This window comes from Tachyglossus aculeatus, chromosome 22 (assembly GCF_015852505.1).
Source record: "Tachyglossus aculeatus isolate mTacAcu1 chromosome 22, mTacAcu1.pri, whole genome shotgun sequence".
In the NCBI taxonomy this organism is placed as follows: domain Eukaryota; kingdom Metazoa; phylum Chordata; class Mammalia; order Monotremata; family Tachyglossidae; genus Tachyglossus; species Tachyglossus aculeatus.
The window spans coordinates 39,817,943-39,843,532 of NC_052087.1; the positions used below are offsets into that span (position 1 = coordinate 39,817,943).

The 25,590-nt window shown below is 44.0% G+C and overlaps 1 protein-coding gene across 1 annotated transcript in view; it reads left to right on the forward strand.

Annotated features, from left to right (window-relative positions):
* The first annotated feature begins 5,197 nt into the window (after positions 1-5,197).
* The window catches only part of IRAG1 (inositol 1,4,5-triphosphate receptor associated 1), a 148,021-nt gene continuing 127,628 nt past the window's right edge, over positions 5,198-25,590 (forward strand). The window contains exon 1 of the mRNA XM_038764614.1: positions 5,198-5,308. The gene's annotated coding sequence lies outside the window, so the exon portion shown is untranslated. The remainder of the gene's footprint in view (positions 5,309-25,590) is intronic.

Consider the following 25,590-nt stretch of genomic DNA (forward strand, 5'->3'; position numbering starts at 1 on the left):
TTCATTTTACTTGTACATATTTACTATTCTATTTATTTTGTTAATGATGTGCATATGGCTACAATTCTATTTGTTCTGACAATTTTGACACCTGTCTCCGTGTTTTGTTTTGTGGCCTGTCTCCCCCTTCTAAACTGTGAGCCCATTGTTGGGTAGGGACCGTCTCTATACGTTGACGAATTGTACTTCCCAAGTGCTTAGTCCAATGCTCTGCACACAGTAAGCGCTCAATAAATACGATCGAATGAATGCTTGGGGAAGCAGCGTGGCTTAGTGGAAAGAGCCTAGGCTTGGGAGTCAGAGGATCTGGGTTCAAATCCCAGCTCCGCCACTTGTCTGCTGTGTGACCCTCCTTCTAGACTGTGAGCCCACTGTTGGGTAGGGACTGTCTCTATATGTTGCCAACTTGTACTTCCCAAGCGCTTAGTACAGTGCTCTGCACACAGTAAGCACTCAATAAATATGATTGATTGACCTTGGGCAAGTCACTTAACCTCTGTGCCTCAGTTACCTCATCTGTAAAATGGGGATTAAGACTGTGAGCCCCCCCGCTTGGGACAACCTGATTACCTTGTATCTACCCCAGCGCTTAGAACAGTGCTCAGAACATGGTAAGCATTTAACAAATAATAATAATAATAACGATGCTTCTGAGGCATATGAAGCTTATGGTACTTTTAGACTGTGAGCCCACTTTTGGGTAGGGACTGTATATGTTGCCAACTTGTACTTCCCAAGCGCTTAGTACAGTGCTCTGCACACAGTAAGCACTCAATAAATACGATTGATGATGATGATACTAAGGATGCAAAAGTTGAGACAGCACTTATCTAAATGCTAAGCGGGGACAATATTTTTAGTCAGTCATTCATATTTCTTGAGCACTTACCATGTGCAAAGCACCATATTAAGCGCTTGGGAGGGTCTAATACAACAATAAACAGACTTATTCCTTGCCCACAACGTTTAGTGCCGAGCGTGGGGGACTGAGCACATCCACTGCCCAACTATATTAGGACTTTGTTTCACCAAGGGGAAAAACTCTGTGGCAATGGGTGGGGAATTTCTTTTGTGACCCCCCCCCCACGGCTCAATTTCTGCCCTTTGACCCCTGCTGCAATAAGAGACGCTCAGCTGTCCTCTGGATTTGTGGCGTGACTCATCGGGTCAGAACTAGTCGCTTGGGACCTGCTGTGGCTTGGTGGTCAGTCCAAGGGGAGCACTGAGACCTTTAGTTTTGCAAGTCCGAAATGCTTTTCTTTGGTTTACCCTGATAGGGCAGATATTCCTTTTTTGTTGGTTTTTTTAATGGTATTTGTTAAGTGGTTACTACATGTCAAACACTGTTCTACATGCTGGGGAAGATAATAATAATAATAATGATGATGGCATTTGTTAAGCACTTCCTATGTGCAAAGCACTGTTCTAAGCTCTGGGGGGTGGATACAAGATGATCAGGTTGTCCCACGTGGGGCTCACAGTCTTAATCCCCATCTTCCAGATGAGGTAACTGAGGCACAGAGAAGTTAAATGACTTTCCCAAAGCCACACAGCTGAGAAGTTGCAGAGGTGGGATTAGAACCCACGACCTCTGACTCCCAAGCCCATGCCCTTTCCACTGAACCACGCTGCTTCTCACGTTGGACACAGTCCCTGTCCCGCATGGGGTCCGCAGTCTCGATCCCCATTTTACCGATGAGGTAACTGAGGCCCAAAGAAGTGAAGTGACTTGCCCAAGGTCACACAGCAGACAGGTGGTGAGGTCGAGATTAGAACCCATGACCTTCTGACTCATAGGCCCGTTCTCTATCCACTTCACCATGCTGCTTCTCATCATCATCATAATAATGATAGCACTTATTAAGCGCTTACTATGTGCAAAGCACTGTTCTAAGCACTGGGGAGGTTAACAAGGTGATCAGGTTGTCCCACGGGGGGATCACAGTCTTCATCCCCATTTTACAGATGAGGTAACTGAGGTCCAGAGGAGTTAAGTGACTTGCCCAAAGTCACACAGCTGATAAGTGGTGGAGCAGGATTTGAACCCATGACCCTCTGACTCCAAAGCCTGGGCTCTTTCCACTGAGCCACGCATCATCATGATAATAGTAATGATATTAATTGTGGTATAAGAGCTTACTATATGCCAAGTACTGTACTAAACTCTGGGTTAGATAAAAGATCATCGGATACCACAGGGGGCTCAGGGTCTAAACAGGAGGGAGAACAGGTGTTGAATCTCCATTCTGCAGATAATAATAATGATAATATTGGCATTTGTTAAGCGCTTACTATATGCAAAGCACTGTTCTAAGCGCTGGGGGGGGGGATACAAAGTGATCAGGTTGTCCCACGTGGGGCTCACAGTCTTAATCCCCATTTTACAGATGAGGGTGCTGAGGCTCAGAGAAGTGAAGTGACTTGCCCAAGGTCACACAGCAGACAGGTGGCGGAGCCGGGGTTCGAACCCACGACCTCTGACTCCAAAGCCTGTGCTCTTTCCACCGAGCCACGCCGCAGATGAGGGAACTGAGGCACAGAGAAGTGAAGTGACTTGCCCAAGGCCACTAGACCCCGTTGCTTTCCTGCCAGAAAGCCTGAGAAAAACCTTTAGACACGTTGGGTCAGAAACTGAGTTTTTCACGTCTCTCTAGTTTGGGCCAGAGAGAGCTAGTCCAGGGGGAGTCCTGAAAGGCAGTCCTGGAGTGGAGTGGTAGGGACCGTCTCTATATGTTGCCAACTTGTACTTCCCAAGCGCTTAGTACAGTGCTCTGCACACAGTAAGCGCTCAATAAATACGATTGAATGAATGATTGGATGGTCATTTCCACTGTGGGGCTCTGCTGGCTTAGTGTCAATCAATCAATCAATCAATCATATTTATTGAGCGCTTACTGTGTGCAGAGCACTGTACTAAGCGCTTGGGAAGGACAAGTCGGCATCGTCAGCTCACCAGAACACGACTCCTCTTTCCCTGTATCCTCCTGCGGGGCCTGTCACTGGACGGCTCAGTCAAACAATCAATACCGTCCAACGACTGATGGGTTGGTGTCATTTCCCTCTCCCGCTTCTCTGAGAAGCAGCGTGGCTCAGTGGAAAGAGCCCGGGCTTGGGAGTCAGAGGTCAGGGGTTCAAATCCCAGTTCTGCCAATTGTCAGCTGGGTGACTTTGGGTAAGTCACTTCACTTCTCTATGCCTCTGTTGCCTCATCTGTAAAATGGGGATGAAGACTGTGAGCCCCACGTGGGACAACCTGCTTACCTTGTATCTAGAACAGTGCTTGGCACAGAGTAAGCGCTTAACAAATACCAACATTATTATTATTATTGTTATTTTCTGTGCCTCAGCTACCTCATCTGTAAAATGGGGATTAGGACTGTGAGCTCCACATGGGACAACCTGATCACCTTGTATCTACCCCAGTGCTTAGAACAGGGCTTGGCACATAGTAAGTGCTTAACAAATACCGACATTATTATTATTATTCTTCTCTGTGCCTCAGTTACCTCTTCTGTAAAATGGGGATTAAGACTGTGAGCCCCACGTGGGACAACCTGATCACCTTGTATCTACCCCAGTGCTTAGAACAGTGCTTGGCACATAGTAAGTGCTTAACAAATACCAACATTATTATTATTATTATTCTCTGTGCCTCAGTTACCTCTTCTGTAAAATGGGGATTAAGACTGTGAGCCCCACGTGGGACAACCTGACCACCTTGTATCTACCACAGTGCTTAGAACAGTGCTTGGCACATAGTAAGCGCTTAACAAATACCAACATTATTATTATTATTATTCTCTGTGCCTCAGTTACCTCATCTGTAAAGTGGGGATTAAGACTGTGAGCCTCACATGGGACAACCTGATCACCTTGTATCTACTCCAGTGTTTAGAAGAGTGCTTGGCACATAGTAAGCGCTTAACAAATACCAACATTATTATTATATATTATTATTCTCTGTGCCTCAGTTACCTCATCTGTAAAATGGGGATGGATTAAGACTGTGAGCCCCACGTGGGACAACCTGATCATCTTGTATCCTCCCCAGCGCTTAGAGCAGTGTTTTGCACTAAGTAAGCACTTAACAAACGCCATCATCATCATCATCATCATCATCATCATCCTGCTAGCCGGGTAGGTGGAATCCACTCATTCATTAATTCATTCATTCATTCAATCATATTTACTGAGCGCTTACTGTGTGCAGAGCACTGTACTAAGCGCTTGGGAAGTACCAGTCGGCAACATCTAGAGACGGTCTCTACCCAACAACGTGCTCATGTCTATAAGGGGGAGACAGACAACAAAACAAAACGTGTGGACAGGTGTCAAGTCATCAGAACAAACAGAATTAAAGCTAAATGGACATCATTAACAAAATAAATAAAATAATAAATATAATAATAATAATGATGGCATTTGTTAAGCGCTTACTATGTGCAGAGCACTGTTCTAAGCGCTGGGGGGGAACACAGGGTGATCAAGTTGTCCCACGTGGGGCTCACAGCCTTAATCCCCATTTTACAGATGAGGTAACTGAAGCTCAGAGAAGTTAAGTGACTTGCCCAAGGTCACACAGCAGACATGTGGCGGAGTCCAAGTAAATTAAATAGAGTAATAAATCAGTACAAACTGCACAAATCTGTACAAACACTCAGCTGTTGAACACAGCCTTGAGGCTCTCAGCCACGATCTGGGGAAGTGGGATGGTCTAGTGGATAGAGAACGGGCCTGGGACTCAGAAGGTCATGGGTTCTAATTCCGGCTCCATCACTTGTCCGCTTTGTGACCTTAGGCAAGTCACTTCACTTCTCCGGCTCTCGGTTACCTCATCCGTAAAATGGGAACTGAGACTGAGTGGAAGAGGGACTGATCCAACTGTTGTCTGTCTCCCCCTTCTAGACTGGGTTGGGACCATCTCTATATGTCGCCAACTTGTACTTCCCAAGCGCTTAGTACAGTGCTCTGCGCACAGTCAGCGCTCAATAAATACAACTGAATGAATGAATAAATTTGCTTGTATCCACCCCACCACTTAGTATGGTGCACAGCCCAAAGTAAGTGCTTAATGAACACCGTCATTACTATTATTATTATTACCAACCAATTCCAAATATCAAAGGGATTTATGTTCAGGTTTTACGTGTGAAAGTAATGATTGAGTCTTCCCCTTTCTTTTCTCTGGGAACAGGAGGAGAAATCTCGTCTCCTGGATATTCCACGTGAATACCACAGCTGTCGGCCCATCATTTTCCCTGTTCTAGTCTCAGCCGGGGATGGTTCCAAGTTCCGGATCCGCCGAAAGGTAGTGGAAATAGCGCTGTCTTTTTTCCGGTTCTTGCGCGATGGTTTTTGTCCAGTGGGAGTGGGAGAAGGGTCTGTGGTTTCTTCCTTAGGAGTGGCCTTTTCTGACAGTCCGGGGCTTGTGGAGCCCAGGCAAGATGGGAAACACTATGTGTCCAACTTGAGAGCCCGAGGAGGGAGTTGGGGGTGAGGAAGAGGTAATAATAATAATAATAATGGCATTTATTAAGTGTTTACTATGTGCAAAGCACTGTTCTAAGCTCTGGGGAGGTTACAAGGTGATCAGGTTGTCCCACGGGGGGCTCACAGTCTTAATCGCCATTTTCCAGATGAGGTAGCTGAGGCCTAGAGAAGTTAAGCGACTTGCCCAAAGTCACACAGCTGACAATTGGCAGAGCTGGAATTCGAACCCATGACCTCTGACTCCAAAACCCGTGCTCTTTCCACTGAGCCAAGATGGCTTGTGAGGTTCGGTTTTGGGGTCTGGGACCCCTGGAGGGTGAAGGCCTTCTAACCCAAACTACCGCCGAGTTTCAAATTCAGGAGGCAGAGGTGGGAATTGTCTGGAAATTAACGAGGCTAAGTAATTTCAAAGTTTCTGAGTTAAGACAGACTGCCGCTCTCTCCAATGTCAAATCCCTGCTAAAATCACATCTCATTCAAACAATCATATTTATTTATTTTTTTAAAGGGATTCGTTAAGTGCTTACAAAGTGCCAGGCACTGTTCTAAACCCTGGGTGGATACAAGCTAATCAGGATAGTTGTTTATTTGGTCCTTTAACTTTACATCAGTAATAACTAGAACATTTCCTTGGACTCAAGTAATTGTGGTTAGGGATCATGTCTCTTTCTACTGTACTCTCCCAGGAGCTTAGCACAGTGCTCTGAAAACAGTAGGTGCTTAATAAATACTATTAATTGATTGAAATAAATAGCCATTTGTGCCCAATATCCTCCCTGACATGAAAGGTGAGGAAATCCATCTCTGCAAGAGCAGAAATATTGTAAACAAAACCAAATCGCCATTACATTCCCTCCTCACACCGCAAACCAAAACATCCACTCCAAAATCCAGAATTGAGAAGTTGTAGTGGAATTTTAAAGAATAATTTTGTCTGTGTAAGTGCATTTCCCAGATCTGTAGTAGCTTTAATGATGGTCCCAAGTGGAAACTGGATAGTTGTTTATTTGGTACTTTAACTTTACATCAGTAATAACTAGAACATTTCCTTGGACTCAAGTAACTGTGGTTAGGGATCATGTCTCTTTCTACTGTACTCTCCCAAGAGCTTAGCACAGTGCTCTGAAAACAGTAGGTGCTTAATAAATACTATTAATTGATTGAAATAAATAACCATTTGTGTCCAATATCCTCCCTGACATGAAAGGTGAGGACAATCCATCTCTGCAAGGGCAGAAAATTGTAAACAAAACCAAATCACCATTACATTCCCTCCTCACGCCACAAACCCAAACATCCACTCCAAAATCCAGAATTGAGAAGATGTAGTGGAATTTTAAAGAATAATTTTGTCTGTGTAAATGCATTTCCCGGATCTGTAGTAGCTTTAATGATGGTCCCAAGTGGAAACTGGATAGTTTATTTGGTACTTTCACTTTACAATCAGTAATAACTAGAACATTTCCTTGGACTCAAGTAACTGTGGTTAGGGATCACGTCTCTTTCTACTGTACTCTCCCAAGAGCTTAGCACAGTGCTCTGAAAACAGTAGGTGCTTAATAAATACTATTAATTGATTGAAATAAATAACCATTTGTGTCCAATATCCTCCCTGACATGAAAAGGTGAGGAAATCCATCTCTGCAAGAGCAGAAGTATTGTAAACAAAACCAAATCGCCATTACATTCCCTCCTCACGCCACAAACCCAAACATCCACTCCAAAATCCAGAATTGAGAAGATGTAGTGGAATTTTAAAGAATAATTTTGTCTGTGTAAATGCATTTCCCAGATCTGTAGTAGCTTTAATGATGGTCCCAAGTGGAAACTGGATAGTTTATTTGGTACTTTAACTTTACATCAGTAATAACTAGAACATTTCCTTGGACTCAAGTAATTGTGTAAACTCAATTAAGAATGGGCATTCACCCAGTTAACCTGGAGCACTTGGGCTGTGGTTTTGCAGGGCCCCGGGATAAGGCTGTCTCAGTTTTTAGTTTTCATCCCAAGCCCAATGCCATATGCGGACTCCCAACCCATTTTTGCCAACATTAATTACGCCATGCTGTATCCGGACAGAACTTGTCCTAATTCTGCCGCGGCATTCTAGCCAAACTGGGTAGTGAAAACAGTTTCTGGCACAACTGAGACTATTTTTATTTCTATTGTTAGCTCATTTGTTGTGTTTGCGTTTGTCATAGAGGAGCAGCGTGGCCTAGTGGAAAGAGCACAGGACTGGGAGTCAAAGGATCTGGGTTCTAATGCCGCCTTTGCCACGTGTCTGCTGTGTGACCTTAGGCCAGTCACTTAACTTCTCTGTTTTTTTTTTCTTTAGATGGTATTTTTTAAGTGCTTACTATGTGGCAGGCACTGCATTAAGGGCTGGGGTAGATATAAGTCAATCTGGTTGGGCACAGTCCATGTTCCACATGGGGCTCATAGTCTTAATCCCCATTTTTCAGATGAGGTAACTGAGTCACTGTCTCCCAAAATGTCTGCCAAAACAGGGAAGTCTCACGAAACATGGTTCTCTTGGGGTCGAACTGGGGTGAGAGGAGCTAGTTTGCCCTTCTAGACTGTGAGCCCGCTGTTGGGTAGGGACTGTCTCTATGTGTTGCCGACTTGTACTTTCCAAGCGCTTAGTACAGTGCTGTGCACACAGTAAGCACTCAATAAATACGATTGATTGATTGATTGATTGATTAATCCCCATTTTTCAGATGAGGTAACTGAGTCACTGTCTCCCAAAATGTCTGCCAAAACAGGGAAGTCTCACGAAACATGGTTTTCTTGGGGTCGAACTGGGGTGAGAGGAGCTAGGTTGGTATTTATTAATCTATTTATTTTATTTGTACATATTTATTCTATTTATTTTATTTTGTTAATATGTTTTGTTTTGTTGTCTGTCTCCCCCTTCTAGACAGTGATCCTGTTGTTGGGTAGGGACCGTCTCTATATGTTGCCAACTTGTACTTCCCAAGCTCTTAGTACAGTGCTCTGCACACAGTAAGCGCTCAATAAATACGATTGAATGAATGAATGAATGGTGGACACAGGAACGTCTTTATCCCATATGAAATTGACCTGAAAGCGTTCTCTCTAATAATAATAATGATAGCATTTATTAAGTGCTTACTATGTGCAAAGCACTGTTCTAAGCACTGGGGAGATTAACAAGGTGATCAGGTTGTCCCACGGGGGGCTCCCAGTCTTCATCCCCATTTTACAGAGGAGGTAACTGAGGCCCAGAGAAGTGAAGTGACTTGCCCAAAGTCACACAGCTGATAAGTGGTGGAGCTGGGATTTGAACCCGTGACCTCTGACTCGAAAGCCCGGGCTCTTTCCACTGAGCCACGCTGCTTCTCCACCTCCTGACTTGTGGTGGTTTTTTTTTTTTACAATATATCAAGCACTTATTATATGTCAATCGCTGCTGCTGATGATGATGGTATTTGTTAAGAGCTTACTATGTGCCAAGCACCGTTCTTAGCTCTGGGATAGATACAAGGTAATCAGGTTGTCCCACGTGGGGCTCACAGTCTTAATCCCCATTTTACAGAAGAGGTAACTGAGGCCCAGAGAAGTGAAGTGACTTGCCCAAAGTCACCCAGTTGACTAATGATGGAGCTGGATTAGAACTCATGACCTCTGACTCCGAAGCCTGTGCTTTTTCCACTAAGACACGCTTCCTGATCTAACCACTGGGTAGATGAAGGTTTATCAAGATGGATACAGTCCCTGTCCCACACGGGGCTCACAGTCTAAATTGGAGGGAGTAGGATTTAATCCCCATTTTACAGTTGAGAATCAATCAATCAATCAATCAATCGTATTTATTGAGCGCTTACTGTGTGCAGAGCACTGTACTAAGCGCTTGGGAAGTGAAGTGCCCTGCTCAAGGTCACACAGCAAGCAATTGACGGAGCAGAGATTAGAACCCAGGTCCTCTGATTCTCAGGCCAGTGCTCTTTCCATTAGGCCACACTGCTTCTCTGTGCCGCTGTTGGGTTCTCTTCGACCTCGAGGGCCCTTCGTTTGATCTCTGTTAGCCTGGCTGGGTCCTGTGGCCATCTGGGCTCGTGAGAAGCAGTGTGGCTCAGTGGAAAGAGCCCGGGCTTTGGAGTCAGGGGTCATGGGTTCGAATCCCGGCTCTGCTAATTGCCAGCTGTGTGACTTGGGGCAAGTCACTTCACTTCTCTGGGCCTCAGTTCCCTCATCGGCAAAATGGGGATTAAGACTGTGAGCCCCCCGTGGGACAACCTGATCTCCTTGTAACTGCCCCAGCGCTTAGAACAGTGCTTTGCACATAGTAAGCGCTTAATAAATGTCATCATCATTATTATTATTATGAGTAGATTCAGCGGGAGGAAGATTCGGAATCCAATGAACGTCATTCTCTTTTTCAAATACCTCTCTTCCTCCCCATCCCCCCGCCCTACCTCCTTCCCCTCCCCACAGCACTTGTATATATTTGTACATTTTATTCATTTTACTTGTACATATTTACTATTCTATTTATTTTGTTAATGATGTGCAGACTGTGAGCCCACTCTTCTAGACTGTGAGCCCACTGTTGGGTAGGGAGCGTCTCTATATGTTGCCAACTTCCCAAGTGCTTAGTACAGTGCTCTGCACACAGTTAAGCACTCAATAAATATGATTGATTGATTAATATAGCTATAATTCTATATGTTCTGCCGATTTTGACACCTGTCTGCATGTTTTGTTTTGTTGTCTGTCTTCTATCAATCAATCAATCAATCAATCAATCGTATTTATTGAGCACTTACTGTGTGCAGGGCCCTGTACTAAGCGCTTGGGAAGTACAAGTTGGCAACATATAGAGACAGTCCCTACCCAACAGTGGGCTCACACTGTTAAAAGGGGGAGACAGAGAACAAAACCAAACATACTAACAAAATAAAATAAATAATATAGATATGTACAAGTAATATAAATAAATAAATGAATAGAGTAATAAATATGTACAAACATATATACATATATACAGGTGCTGTGGGGAAGGGAAGGAGGTAAGATGGGGGGATGGAGAGGGGGACGAGGGGGAGAGGAAGCAGTGACTGTGAGCCTGTTGTTGGGTGGGGACCGTCTCTAGATGTTGCTGACTTGTACTTTCCAAGCACTTAGTACAGTGCTCTGCACACAGTAAGAGCTCAATAAATACGATTGAATGAATGAATGAATGAATGAATGTACCTTCCCCTTTATGTACCAGAGCTAAGTGGTCTATTTGGGGTTTTTTTATGCCGCTAGATGTTGCTGACTTGTACTTTCCAAGCACTTAGTACAGTACTCTGCACACAGTAAGCGCTCAATAAATACGATTGAATGAATGAATGAATGTACCTTCCCCTTTATGTACCAGAGCTAAGTGGTCTTTTTTTTTTTATGTTATTTGTTAAGCGCTTACTAGGTACCAGGCACTGTGTTAAGCACTGAGGTAGGTACACTGTTAACTCACTGTGTCTTGTCCCTCTTCATTGCTGTATTGTACTTTCCCAAGAGCTCAGTACAGTGCTCTGCACACAATAAGCAGAAGAAGAAGCAGCGTGGCTCAGTGGAAAGAGCCCGGGCTTGGGAATCAGAGGTGGTGGGTTCATAATTCAGTCTCCATCACTTGTCAGCTGTGTGACTTTGGGCAAGTCCCTTCACTTCTTGGTGCCTCAGTTAACTCATCTGTAAAATGGGGATTAAGACTGTGAGGCCCACATGGGACAACCTGATTACCTTGTATCTCCCCCAGTGCTTAGAACAGGGCTTGGCACATAGTAAGCTTAACAAATTCATTCATTCAATCATATTTATTGAGCGCTTACTACCATCATTATTATTATTGGATCCTAATAAATACGATTGATTGAATGAATGAATGAAAGGTACAAACTAAGCAAGTTGGACAGTCGACCGCACACCCTATTATCCATTCATTCATTCATTCAATTGTATTTATTGAGCGCTTATTGTATGCAGAGCACTCTACTAAGCACTTGGAAGAGGACAATGCGATAGAGTTGGTAGACAAGATCCCATAAGGAGCTTACAATCTGCAGTTGAGAAGCAGTGTGGCTCAGTGGATAGAGCCCAGGCCTAGGAATCAGAAGGACCTCGGTTCTAATCCTGGCTCCACCACATCATCATCAATCGTATTTATTGAGCGCTTACTGTGTGCAGAGCACTGTACTAAGCGCTTGGGAAGTACAAGTTGGCAACATACAGAGACAGTCCCTACCCAACAGTGGGCTCACATGTGTTCTGTGTTGCCCTGGGCAAGTCACTTCACTTCTCAGTGCCTCAATTCCCTCATCTGTAAAATGGGGATTAACAGTGTGAGCCCTATGTGGCTCAGGGACTGTGTCCAACCTGATTATCTTCTATCTACCCAAGTGCTTAGAAAAACAGTAGGTATCTAGTAAATGCTTTACAAGCACTACTACTATTATTATTACTGGAGAAGCAGCGTGGCTCAGTGGAAAGAGCACGGGCTTTGGGGTCAGAGGTCATGGGTTCAAATCCCGGCTCTGCCACTTGTCAGCTGTGTGACTTTGGGCAAGTCACTTCACTTCTCTGGGCCTCAGTTACCTCATCTGGAAAATGGGGATTAAGACTGTGAGCCCCCCGTGGGACAACTTGATCACCTTGTAACCTCCCCGTGCTTAGAACAGTGCTTTGCACATAGTAAGCTCTTAATAAATGCCATTTTTATTATTATTATTAACTCAGAAACAGAGAAAATAGCAACCATAATACCCCTGTATCGTGTACCCCTTTGCGATACAGAAAGCTGATCTCCCACCTCAAATCTTATCATTCACTTATTCATTCAACTGTAATTGAATTGTATTTGTATTCAACTGGGGGAAGCAGCATGATCAGTGGAAAGAGCCCGGGCTTTGGAGTTAGAGGTCATGGGTTCAAATCCCATCTCTGCCAACTGTCAGCTGTGTGACTTCGAGCATGTCATTTAACTTCTCTGTGCCTCAGTTACCTCGTGTGTAAAATGGGGATGGAGACTGTGAGCCCCCCGTGGGACAACCTGATCACCTTGTAACCTCTCCGCGCTTAGAACAGTGCTTTGCACATAGTAAGTGCTTAATAAATGCCATTATTATTATTATTATTATTTACAGAATGCAATTACAGTGTACAATTTGCAGTGTATTCGTGGAGCACTGTACTAAGGGCAGCATCCTGGTCGCTCTCCTGACAGCGACTTGGTTTATAGGCCTGGGTGACAGGGGAGCCATAGATCGGTGCTCCCCATTGATCTCAGTTGATTTTCCACATCGGGATCAAGGCCCTTTGTAGCACACTGGACAAAGGGACAGAAGAAGCTCTTCACTTTCCTTCAGGGAGTAGGGAGAGGTGGGTTTCCTGAAAAGCTGGAACAGTTAGGGGAAATCGCTTCAGCAGGACAGTGGGAAGATGTCATTTCCCTTGTGGAGAAAAGAGAAATAGAAATATAACTTAGGGGTGGGGAGGGAATCCTTGGAACTTGAAACCCAAGTGGTAAGCAGAGAGGTCCAAGTCGAATTGCCAATTGAACCGGCAATCTGCATCCAGCATATTCAGTACACTGAGGCAAATATTGATCGAGTCAATATTTCTCTCTCCTTCAGCAGTGAATTGCTAACAGTGCGGTTCAACCAGAGCCGGTCATTTGATCTCGGGCTTGAAAGATCTTTTTGGCAACCACTGAATTATTCTCTTACTCTTTCACACCTATTCAGCAAAAGGCAGGTCACAATTAGCCAACAAATTAACTCCACTAAGTATAGCAGCCTTCCCCAACTATGCCCTCCTTTCCTAATAATAATAATAATAATAATGGCATTTATTAAGCGCTTACTATGTGCAAAACACTGTTCTAAGTGCTGGGGAGGTTACAAGGTGATCAGGAATCCTTGGAACTTGAAACCCAAGTGGTAAGCGGAGAGGTCCAAGTCGAACTGCCAATTGAACCAGCGATCTGCATCCAGCATATTCAGTACACTGAGGCAAATATTGATCGAGTCAATAATTCTCTCTCCTTCAGCAGTGAATTGCTAACAGTGCGGTTCAACCAGAGCCGGTCATTTGATCTCGGGCTTGAAAGATCTTTTCGGAAACCACTGAATTATTCTCTTACTCTTTCACACCTATTCAGCAAAAGGCAGGTCACAATTAGCCAACAAATTAACTCCACTAAGTATAGCAGCCTTTCCCAACTATGCCCTCCTTTCCTCATAATAATAATAATAATAATAATTATAATGGCATTTATTAAGCGCTTACTATGTGCAAAACACTGTTCTAAGCGCTGGGGAGGTTACAAGGTGATCAGGAATCCTTGGAACTTGAAACCCAAGTGGTAAGCGGAGAGGTCCAAGTCGAACTGCCAATTGAACCAGCGATCTGCATCCAGCATATTCAGTACACTGAGGCAAATATTGATCGAGTCAATAATTCTCTCTCCTTCAGCAGTGAATTGCTAACAGTGCGGTTCAACCAGAGCCGATCATTTGATCTCGGGCTTGAAAGATCTTTTCGGAAACCACTGAATTATTCTCTTACTCTTTCACACCTATTCAGCAAAAGGCAGGTCACAATTAGCCAACAAATTAACTCCACTAAGTATAGCAGCCTTTCCCAACTATGCCCTCCTTTCCTCATAATAATAATAATAATAATAATAATAATAATAATTATAATGGCATTTATTAAGCGCTTACTATGTGCAAAACACTGTTCTAAGCGCTGGGGAGGTTACAAGGTGATCAGGAATCCTTGGAACTTGAAACCCAAGTGGTAAGCGGAGAGGTCCAAGTCGAACTGCCAATTGAACCAGCAATCTGCATCCAGCATATTCAGTACACTGAGGCAAATATTGATCGAGTCAATATTTCTTTCTCCTTCAGCAGTGAATTGCTAACAGTGCGGTTCAACCAGAGCCGGTCTTTTGATCTCGGGCTTGAAATATCTTTTCAGCAACCACTGAATTATTCTCTTACTCTTTCACACCTATTCAGCAAAAGGCAGGTCACAATTAGCCAACAAATTAACTATACTAAGTATAGCAGCCTTCCCCAACTAAGCCCTCCTTTCCTCTTAATAATAATAATAATAATAATACCGGCATTTATTAAGCGCTTACTATGTGCAAAACACTGTTCTAAGCGCTGGGGAGGTTACAAGGTGATCCCACGTGGGGCTCACAGTCTTAATCCCCATTTTACAGTTGAGGTAACTGTGGCACAGAGAAGTTAAGTAACTTGCCCAAAGTCACACAGCTGACAATTGGCAGATGCAGGATTTGAACCCATGACCTCTGACTCCAAAGCCCGGGCTCTTTCCACTGAGCCATGCTGAGCCATCCTCTTCTCCCCCTTCCTTCTGCATCACTGTTGCACTAGAATTTGCCCAATTTATTCACCCCTCTCTCAGCCCCGTATCACTTATGTGCATGTCCATAATGTAATTCATGTATTTCTATTAATGTCTGTCTCCCCCTCTAGCCTGTAAGCTTGTTGTGAGCAGGGAACATGTCTGCCATCTGTTATAATGTACTTTCCCAAGCACTTAGTACGGTAATCTGCACGTTGTAAGCATTTAGAAAAAATATGATTGATTGATTAATTGATTGATTAATCACTTACAGATGTTCCTGTCATTCCCTGTCAATGCCATGGATTCTCTTCCTCCTTCAAGGTCACTAGCTCCTCTCTCTCTGGCTAATTGTTATAGAGGAATGAGGAGCTCCTCAAAAGCAGATTTCCAGTTCATTTCGCTTTCAATTTTTTCATCATTGGGAGCCCCTTTGCTCCTATAGAAGAGAAATCCATTCCCTTCCTGCCCCATTAATGTAAATCAATCAATCATATTTATTGAACGCTTCCTGTATGCAGAACACTGTACTGTGCGCTTTCAGCATCTTTGCATCCCATTAAGGAAGAGGGAAACAGATAACTCTAGACTGTGGGCAGGAAATGTGTCTACCAACAACATAATGTTGCTCTTTCCCAAGTGCTTCATACAATGCTCTGCACACACAGAGTAAGTGCTCAATAAATACAATTGAATGAATGAATTCTCAATCAAAATGCTTGATTGATTGAATTCTAACTGGAGAATCGCCAAATTGTTCTAGCATCCTCCATGGAACTATTGGAGCTTTCACTAGTTTCTCACACTTATTTAGGACTTGTTTACTCCTCCTTCATTGCTGAATGATGATGCTAAATGAAGCTTAGGGATAACACTAAGCCATGATCCATCCATCAGTCAATTAATAGTATTTACTGAATGCTTACAGTGTGCAGAGCACTGTATTAAACACTTGAGAGAGCACAATAAAAACAGAGTGGTTAGACATGATCCTTGCCCCAAGAGTGTCTACAGTCTGGAGGGGGAGATGGATATTAAAATAAATTACAGCTAAAGGAAGAGCATGAGGGGACTGCTTACTTAATAATAATAATGATGGCATTTGTTAAGCACTTACTATGTGTGAAGCACTGTTCTAAGCACTGAGGGGGAATGCAAGGTGATCAGGTTGTCCCACGTGGGGCTCACGGTCTTAATCCCCATTTTACAGATGAGGTAACTGAGGCCCAGAGAAGTTAAGTGACTTGCCCAAAGTCACACAGCTGACAAGCGGTGGAGCTGGGATTAGAACCCACAACTTCTGGCTCCCAAGCCCGGGCTTTTTGCACTGAGCCATGCTACTTCTCTAACTTACTTGCTTTGATGTCTGTCTCCCCCATTCTAGACTGCAAGCCCGTTGTGGGCAGGGATTGTCTCTATCTGTTGCTGAATTGTACTTTCCAAGCACTCAGTGCTCTGCGTACACTAAGCAATCAACAAATACAATTGAATGAATGTATGTAAACGCCTTTAAAATGTCACAACTTCTCTATGCCTCAGTTACCTCATCTGTAAAATGGGGATGAAGACTGTGAGCCCCCCCGTGGGACAACCTGATCACCTTGTAACCTCCCCAGCGCTTTGAACAGTGCTTTGCACATAGTAAATGCTTAATAAATGCCATCATTATTATTATTTATTGCAGACCCTGGTGTATGACGTGGCTTACGGCATTTTTCTTCCGTCCATCTCTGCTAGTGCTTTGCTACCCTGAGATGCAGAGCTGGTATTTTGGCTCTAAGCAGTCTCAGAGCAGAGCTCCAGTCAGCTGGCTAAGATTTTAGAGCATTCTCTAATCAATTAATCGTATTTATTGAGCACTTACCGTGTGCACAGCACTGTACTAAGCGCTTGGGAAGTACAAGGTGGCAACATATAGAAACAGTCCCTACCCAACAGTGGACTCACAGTCTAGAAGGGGGAGACAGAGAACAAAACCAAACATATTAACAAAATAAAATAGAATAGATATGTACAAGTAAAATAGAGTAATAAATATGTACAAACATATATACATATATACAGGTGCTGTGGGGAAGGGAAGGAGATAAGATGGTGGGGATGGAGGGGGGACGAAGGGGAGAGGAAGGAGGGGGCTCAGTCTGGGAAGGCCTCCTGGAGGAGGTGCAACTCTCTAGGTCCAACTTAGGACTTTGAACTCAGGACTCAGTGACAATCCAGTGCTTTAACTTGATGGCTTGCTCAGCTAGAACCCAGATCCCATCCGGTTGCTCAATGGAACAGACAGCGGATCCCATTTATCTCTGTCCTCCAAGCCCACTCCGGGGGATCAATAAATCTAAGAAAGCGTCGGAAAAGGAAGGATGAAAGTCTAGCTAGGAACTGAACCAAGAGCACTGGACAAGATCTGTAGCTGTATAATACTCAACGGGGAGGGACAGACCCTTTTGTTTTTTTTTTTGCTGGTATCCAAAGCCTTTGAACTGCCCCCCAAATTGAGCAATCTCACATATTTCCTCCCAGAATAATTTCCTTTAAATGGCTATAAAAAAGGTGTTGAAGTTAACAGGCTGGAAGGAGCAGGGTAAGAAATGTTTTTGGAGTACCTCTTGTCCTGGTACTGCATGTGATGGAGAAAAAGAAAACAGACTAATTCAAGGTCTAAAAATCTTCTCCGTGGTGTGCCCCAGGACTGATGTTTCTTGTGCTGTTTTCTTGGGCGCTTGACTTCAGTCCGTCAACCAGTCAATCGCTGGTATGTATTAAGCACTTACTGTGTACAGAGCCCTGTACTAAGCGCTTGGGTGAACACAATACAACAGAATGGGTAGACACGTTCCCTGCCCACAGTGAGCTTACAGTCTAGAGAAGGAGATGGACATTACACAGTGCTGTGGGGCTGAGTATGGAGTAAATATTAATAATAATGGTATTTGTTAAGCGCTTACTATGTGGCAGGCACTGTAAAGGGTACTGATCTAAGGGTTTAGTCAGTTGGTCAGTCGTCTTATTGATTGAGCACTTGTGAGAGTACAATTCATTCCTTCCATCATATTTATTGAGCGCTTACTGTGTGCAGAGCACTGTACTAAGCACTTGGGAAGTACAAGTTGGCAACATATAGAGACGGTCCCTACCCAACAGTGGGCTCACAGTCTAGAAAGGGGAGACAGACAACAAAACATATTAACAAAATAAAATAAATGGAATAAATGTGTACAAATGAAATAAATAAATAGAGTAATATATATGTACAAACATCTATACATATATACAGGTGCTGTGGGGAGGGGAAGGAGGTAAGGCGGGGGGGGATGGGGAGGGGGACTGTGAGCCCACTGTTGGGTAGGGACCATCTCTATATGTTGTCAACTTGTACTTCCCAAGCGCTTAGTACAGTGCTCTGCACACAGTAAGCGCTCAATAAATATGATTGAATGAATGAATGAATAGCTCTAATAATGATAATAATAATAATGATGGTATTTGTGAAGTGCTTACTATGTGCCAAGCACTGTTCTATGCACTGGGGTAGATACAAGGTGATCAGGTTGTCCCACGTGGGACTCACAGTCTTAATCCCCATTTTACAGATGAGGTAACTGAGACACGGAGAAGTGAAGTGGCTTGCCCAAGGTCACACAGCAGACAAGTAGCAGAGCTGGGATTAGAACCCATGTCCTCTGACCCCCAAGTCTGTGCTCTTGTAAGCTCCTTTTGGGCAGGGAATGTGTCTGTTTGTTGTTGTATTGTACTTTCCCAAGTGCTTATTCATTCATTCATTCAATCGTATTTATTGAGCGCTTACTGTGTGCAGAGCACTGTACTAAGCGCTTGGGAAGTACAAGTCGGCAGCAAATAGGGACGGTCCCTACCCAACAGCGGGCTCACAGTCTAGAAGGGGGAGACAGATAACAAAACAAAACATATTTACAAAATAACATAAATAGAATAAATATGTACAGTGCTTTGCAGTGCTTAGTACAGCGCACTGCATGCAGTAAGCGCTCAATAAATGCCACTAATTGATCTTTAGGATTTCCAAGTTTTGCTTGATTTTTCTGGGTATGACCTGCAAATGCAGTAGTTGTAGCAGTAATAGTAGTAGTAAAATTTATTCAGTGCTTATTGCATAAAGAGTACTGTACTAAGCATTACCTTCATTCATCCATTCATTCATTCATTCATTCAGTTGTATTTATTGAGCGCTTACTGTGTGCAGAGCACTGTACTAAGCACTCGGGAAGTACGAGTTGGCAACATATAGAGACAGTCCCTACCCAACAACGGGCTCAAGTCTAGAAGGGGGAGACAGACAACAAAACAAAACATGTGGAACGGTGTCAAGTCGTCAGAACAAATAGAATTAAAGCTAAATGCACAACTTCACACTTATGTGCATATCTTTATTACATATTACAAATTATTTATGTATTTATTTCTTCATTCATTCACTCAATCATATTTATTGAGCCCTTATTTTGTGCAAAGCACTCTGATAGGTGCTTGGGAGAGTACAGTACAATACAGAAAAGCAGCATGGCTCAGTGGAAAAAGCCCGGGCTTTGGAGTCAGAGGTCATGGGTTCAAATCCCGGCTCTGCCACTTGTCAGCTGTGCGACTTTGGGTAAGTCACTTAATTTCTCTGGGCCTCAGTTCCCTCATCTGTAAAATGGGGGTTAAGACTGTGAGCCCCCTGTGGGACAACCTCATTACCTTGTGACCTCCCTAGCACTTAGAACAGTGCTTTGCACATAGTAAGTGCTTAATAAATGTTATTATTATTATTATTAGTATTAATAATAATAATAAAGTGTGCCTTATTGAAGGCACATCTCCTTCCTCTAAGAGGCTTTCCCAGACTAAGCCCTGCCTTTCCTCATCTCCCACTCTCTCCTGAGTCGTCCTGACTTGCTCCTTTTGGTCTCCCCACCTCCCAGCCCCACAGCACTTATGTCCATATCTCTCATTTTATTCATTTATTCATTCATTCAGTCAGTCAATCGTATTTATTGAGCGCTTACTGTGTGCAGAGCACTGTACTAAGCACTTGGGAAGTACAAGTTGGCAACATATAGAGACGGTCCCTACCCAACAGTGGGCTCACAGTCTAGAAGGGGGAGACAGAGAACAAAACAAAACAAAACATATTAACAAAATAAAATAAATAGAATAACTATTGACAAGTAAAATAAATAGAGTAATAAATAAATAAATAGAGTAATAGAGTAATGTAATAGAGTAATAGAGTAATGTATCCATGTCTGTCTTGCCCCCCCTCTAGACAGTAAGCTCGTTGTGGGCAGGGAATGTGTCTGTTTATTGTTGTATTGTACTCTCCCAAACGCTTAGTACAGTAATCTGCATACAGTAAGCGCTCAGTAAATACGATTGAATGAATGAAAGAATGAACTATAAACATTCCCAGTCCAAGATAAGCTATTTATATTAAAGTCTGTCTCCCCCTCTAGACTGTAACCTCGTTATGGGCAGGAAATGTGGCTGTCAGTTCTGTTGTACTCTCCCAAGCGCTTAGTACAATGCTCGGCACATAATAAGCACTCAATCAATACGGTTGAGTGATCAATTGAGAGAATACATAAATAGGAATTGGAAATGGTCCCTGAACGTTTGGGGGGCTCACACCCTAATCTTTCCACTGGACTAGTGACTAAGTGACTTCGCTGCTAGAGAAGCAGGGTGGCTCAGTGGAAAGAGTACAGGCTTTGGAGTTAGAGGTCAGGGGTTCAAATCCCAGCTCTGCCAATTAGCTGTGTGACTGTGGGCAAGTCACTTAACTCCTCTGGGCCTCAGTTACCTTATCTGAAAAATGGGGATTAAGACTGTGAGCCACCTGTGGGACAACCTGATCACCTTGTAACCTTCCCAGAGCTTCGAACAGTGCTTTGCACATAGTAAGCACTTAATAAATGCCATTATTATCATTATTATTATTAATCAGGGGATCACAAACAAATCCACTCCAATAGAAAAGACCGAAAGAATGAAATGGAGCCAAGAATCAGTGGAGAAGATACAAGGGCAGCCAGGCAAAATTCTCTAAAAAATTGCTATAATAATAATAATAATAATGATTGTGGTCTTTGTTGAGTGTTTACTTCTTGCCAAGCACTTCAGTAAGCTCTGGGGTAGATAGAAGATCATCGGGTCGGACACAATCCCAGTCCCTCAAGGGCCTCATCAGAGTCTTCTGGTCATGGAGGAGATCAGGAGTATTAATGGTGACCTAGTGACCTCTGCATTCTTTGTATTGCGAAGTTGAAAGCAAAAATTAAAACCAAGAGGAACAAAGAAACTACTTCTGAGAATTCTGAGTCACTCAGGAAAGGTCAAATTATTCTGTACTAACCCCTTGTGGTCCAGAGGGGCCTTTGGACAAGAAGAAGTCCATTTTCTTCCCTGTTGTCCCTCTGCAGGGAGCCACAAGCTAGAAATTCCCAGAGGAAACAGCTTCCCTGCCGCAGAACCAACGATTGAGCGAGAAGATTTTTGTTTTTTAATTTTCCCCTCAGAGAGCTCTTCTGAGGCTTGTGCTGAGCATAATTATCTTCCAGAAAAGACACCATCCCTGGTGAATTTAGCAGTCTGAGCTGGCAGAGGGTAACTTTGGAGTAAACAACTTTTCCCTCTGCTTTAGTTTTCCTTCTGAAAAGATGGTGTGTTTCAGTACCAGATTTTCCCAAACTTTCCCACTTGACTTCCTGATTAGAATGCTCTTCTCCTGGAAAGTTGTTAGATCCACCCCAACTTTTTCTCCTGGGGCACTGATTTGGGGTCGGTGTTCAATATCAGGCAGTCAGTTGTATTTATTCAACACTTACTGTGTGTAGAGCACTGTACTAAGCATTTGGGAGAGTATAATACAACAATATAACGGACACACTCCCTGCCCACAGTGAGTTTATTGTCTAGAGGAGGAGGCCTACATTAGTATAAAGAAATGAATTAAAGTTAGGGACATAATTGTTGTGGGGCTGGGAGGAGGGGTGAATAAAGGGATGATGAAGAAGGGAGTGGGAAAAGAAGAAAGGAGGGCTTAGTCAGGGAAGACTTCTCGGAGGAGATGTGCCTTCAATAAGGATTGAAAGGAGGGGAGAGTAATTGCCTGTCAGATATGAGGATATCAGGCAGGATGTGGGCTAGAGGTTGGTGTGAGATAGATGAGATAGAAGTACAGTGAGAAAATTAGCAGTATTCGTCCGTAGATGTCTGTTTTTGGTTTTCTTTTATAGTATTTGTTAAGTGCTTACCAGGCACTGTACTAAGCGCTGGGGCAGTTACAAGCTAGTCTGGTTGCACACAGTCCATCTCCCGCATGGGGACTCATGGTCCTGATCCCCCGTTTTACAGATGAGGTAGCAGAGGCAGAGAAAAGTGAAGTGACCAGCCCAAGGTCACACAGCAGCAGACACCTGGCGGAGCTGGGATTAGAACCTAGGTCCTTCGGATTCTTCCCCAGGAGGCCTTCCCCGACTAAGCCTTCATTTCTAGAAGCAGCGTGGCTCAGTGGAAAGAGCCCGGGCTTTGGAGTCAGTGGTCATGGGCTCAAATCCTGGCTCCGCCAATTGTCAGCTGTGTGACTTTGGGCAAGTCACTTAACTTCTCTGGGCCTCAGTTACCTCATCTGTAAAATGGGGATTGACTGTGAGCCCCCCGTGGGACAACCTGATCACCTTGTAACCTCCCCAGTGCTTAGAACGGTGCTTTGCACATAGTAAGCGCTTAATAAATGCCATCATTATTATTTTTATTGTTACCCTGAATCAGTGCATGATGGATAAATTATGGGTTTACCCAGGGCAAAATGGGTGAATAGAGGTTTTAGGGTAGAAGAAAGAAGCTCAAATACTGCTTTTTACACTCTGCTCTTGGTAGACACTGCTCACAGCTGTATCAGTCAGAGAGAATTAGCCTCTACTTCCTCAACTGTGGTCAAACGCGTTGCAGAGCGAACAGCTTGAGAGCCAAACATTTCTAAATTTTTTTTCCTTTTATGGATGAGAGCTCCCAGATAATTTCCTGGAGCTCATATTCCAAGCTTCCCAGTGATGGAAGAAAGTTCCTTGTATCCTCCGATCTCTAACCAACTTCAAACTACAGCCCTAAGGGGACGTCAGATATTACCTTGCTATTTTAAGCGGTCGGCCTTCGATAATGGCCAAAAGTTGCATCAGATTTATTTATCCTGGACTATGGATTGCTCGGAGTGGGAGTGAGTGGAGCTAGGTGGTTGTTTTGCTTTAAAAGTGAAAAGTTTTCGGCTGTCCGCTTGTTCAGGGCACGGCCGGAGTCAGTGATCGCATAGCAGTTATTCGCTCTGTATTTCTAGAGCAGCTGAAATATTGGAATTCCTTTTTATTTTAGTTTTCCATGTGTTTTTTGAGCTGGTGTGGCCTTTTCGCTGTGCACCACAAGTGTCTTTCAAATGCTAACCCTCTTGGCATGGACAGAAATAGCTCAAAGCCATAATCATGGGAACTTGGGACTCGAACTGGGTCAGACAATCCGTCCTTCCCTCGCATTGTGTCAGAACTCATTTTGGGGACTCTGGTAGGTTCGCCTGTAGCCATCAGTGGTTCGAGCACGGGCCTTGGAATCAGAAGGACCTGGGTTTGAATTCCAGCTCCGCCGTTTGTCAGCTGTGTGACCTCGGCAAAATCACTTCACTTCTCTGCGGCTCAGTTCCCTCATCCGTAAAATGGGGATTAGGACGATGAGCCCTAATGTGGGATGGTGACCGTGTCCCACCTGATTTGCTTGTATCCACCCCAGTGCTTAGTAGGGTGCCTGGGACATTCATTCATATTTATTGAGCGCCTACTGTGTGCAGAGCACTGTACTAAGCGCTTGGGAAGTACAAGTCGGCAACATAACACAGTAAGCGCTTAACAAATGCCACAATTATCATTAATATTATTACTATCATAATTACTACATACAAATCATGCAAAAACTCCTCACTCTTGGCTTCAAGGCTGTCCATCCCCTCGCCCCCTCCTACCTCACTTCCCTTCTCTCCTTCTCCAGCCCAGCGCGCACCCTCCGCTCCTCTGCCACCGCTCACCTCCTCACTGTGCCTCATTCTCGCCCTTCCCGCCATCGACCCCCGGCCCACGTCATCCCCCGAGCCTGGAATGGCCTCCCTCTGCCCATATGCCAAACTAGCTCTCTTCCTCCCTTCAAGGCCCTACTGAGAGCTCACCTCCTCCAGGAGGCCTTCCCAAGACTGAGCCCCTTCCTTCCTCTCCCCCTCGTCCCCCTCTCCATCCCCCCCATCTTACCTCCTTCCCTTCCCCACAGCACCTGCATATATGTATATAGGTTTGTACATATTTATTACTCTATTTATTTATTTTACTTGTACATATCTATTCTATTTATTTTATTTTGTTAGTATGTTTGGTTTTGTTCTCTGTCACCCCCTTTTAGACTGTGAGCCCACTGTTGGGTAGGGACTGTCTTTATATGTTGCCGACTTGTACTTCCCAAGCGCTTAGTGCAGTGCTCTGCACACAGTAAGTGCTCAATAAATACGATTGATTGATTGATTGATTCCCCTGGCCTGGAATGCCCCCCCTTCACACATCCGCCAAACTAACTCTCTTCCTCCCTTCAAAGCCCTTCTGAGAGCTCACCTCCTCCAGGAGGCCTTCCCAGACTGAGCCTCCTTTTTCCTCTCCTCCTCCCCATCCCCGACCTCTGCCCTACCTCCTTCCCCTCTCCACAGCGCTTGTATATATTTGTACAGATTTATTACTTTATTTATTTTACTTGTACATATTTACCATTCTATTTATTTTGTCAATGATGTGCATATAGCTTTGACACCGGTCTACATGTTTTGTTTTGTTGTCTGTCTCCCCCTTCTAGACTGTGAGCCCCGTTGTTGGGTAGGGACCGTCTCTATATGTTGCCGACTTGTACTTCCCAAGCACTTAGTCCAGTGCTCTGCACACAGTAAGTGCTCAATAGATACCATTGAATGAATGAATGAATGAATGAATACTATCATCTTTATTGAGCGCTTCATGTGGGCACAGCACTGTACTAAGCACTCCTTCTTCACCTTTGGATGTAAGAGTAGTGTTTATATTCACCTTCACGTTTACTGGGTCTCTCTCCTGCCTTCAATTTTCTGTGACTTGAAACTCTCTTCTCCTGCTATGTTTCAACTGGAATTATTCACTTTATCCAAGAACTCCTTCTAACTGAACTTTCCTTGTGACTCTCCCCCCTAAAGCAACCCTACCATGCTTAGAGATGCAGCGTGGTGAAGTGGCTACAACACTGGATTGGGAGTCAGAAGGCCAGGGGTTCTAATCCAGGGTCTGCCACCTGTCTGCTGTGTGACCTTAGGCAAGTCACTTCACTTCCTCTGTGCTTCAGTTACTTCATCTGTAAAATGGGGATTAAGACCGTGAGCCCCACGTGGGATGTGGACTGCGTCCAACTCGATTTGCTTGTATTCCCCCAACTCCCAGCGTTTGGTATAAAGTGCTTGGCACATCGTAAGTGCTTAACAAATACCACAATTATTATAATTATTAAGATCATTGTGGGCAGGGAGGTGTGTCTCCCAATTCTGTTGCACTTTATTAATAATGATGGTATTTGTTATGCGCTTACTATGTGCCAAGCACTGTTCTAAGCGCTGGATACTCTCCTGAGCTCTTAGTTCTGTGCTCTGCACACAGTAAG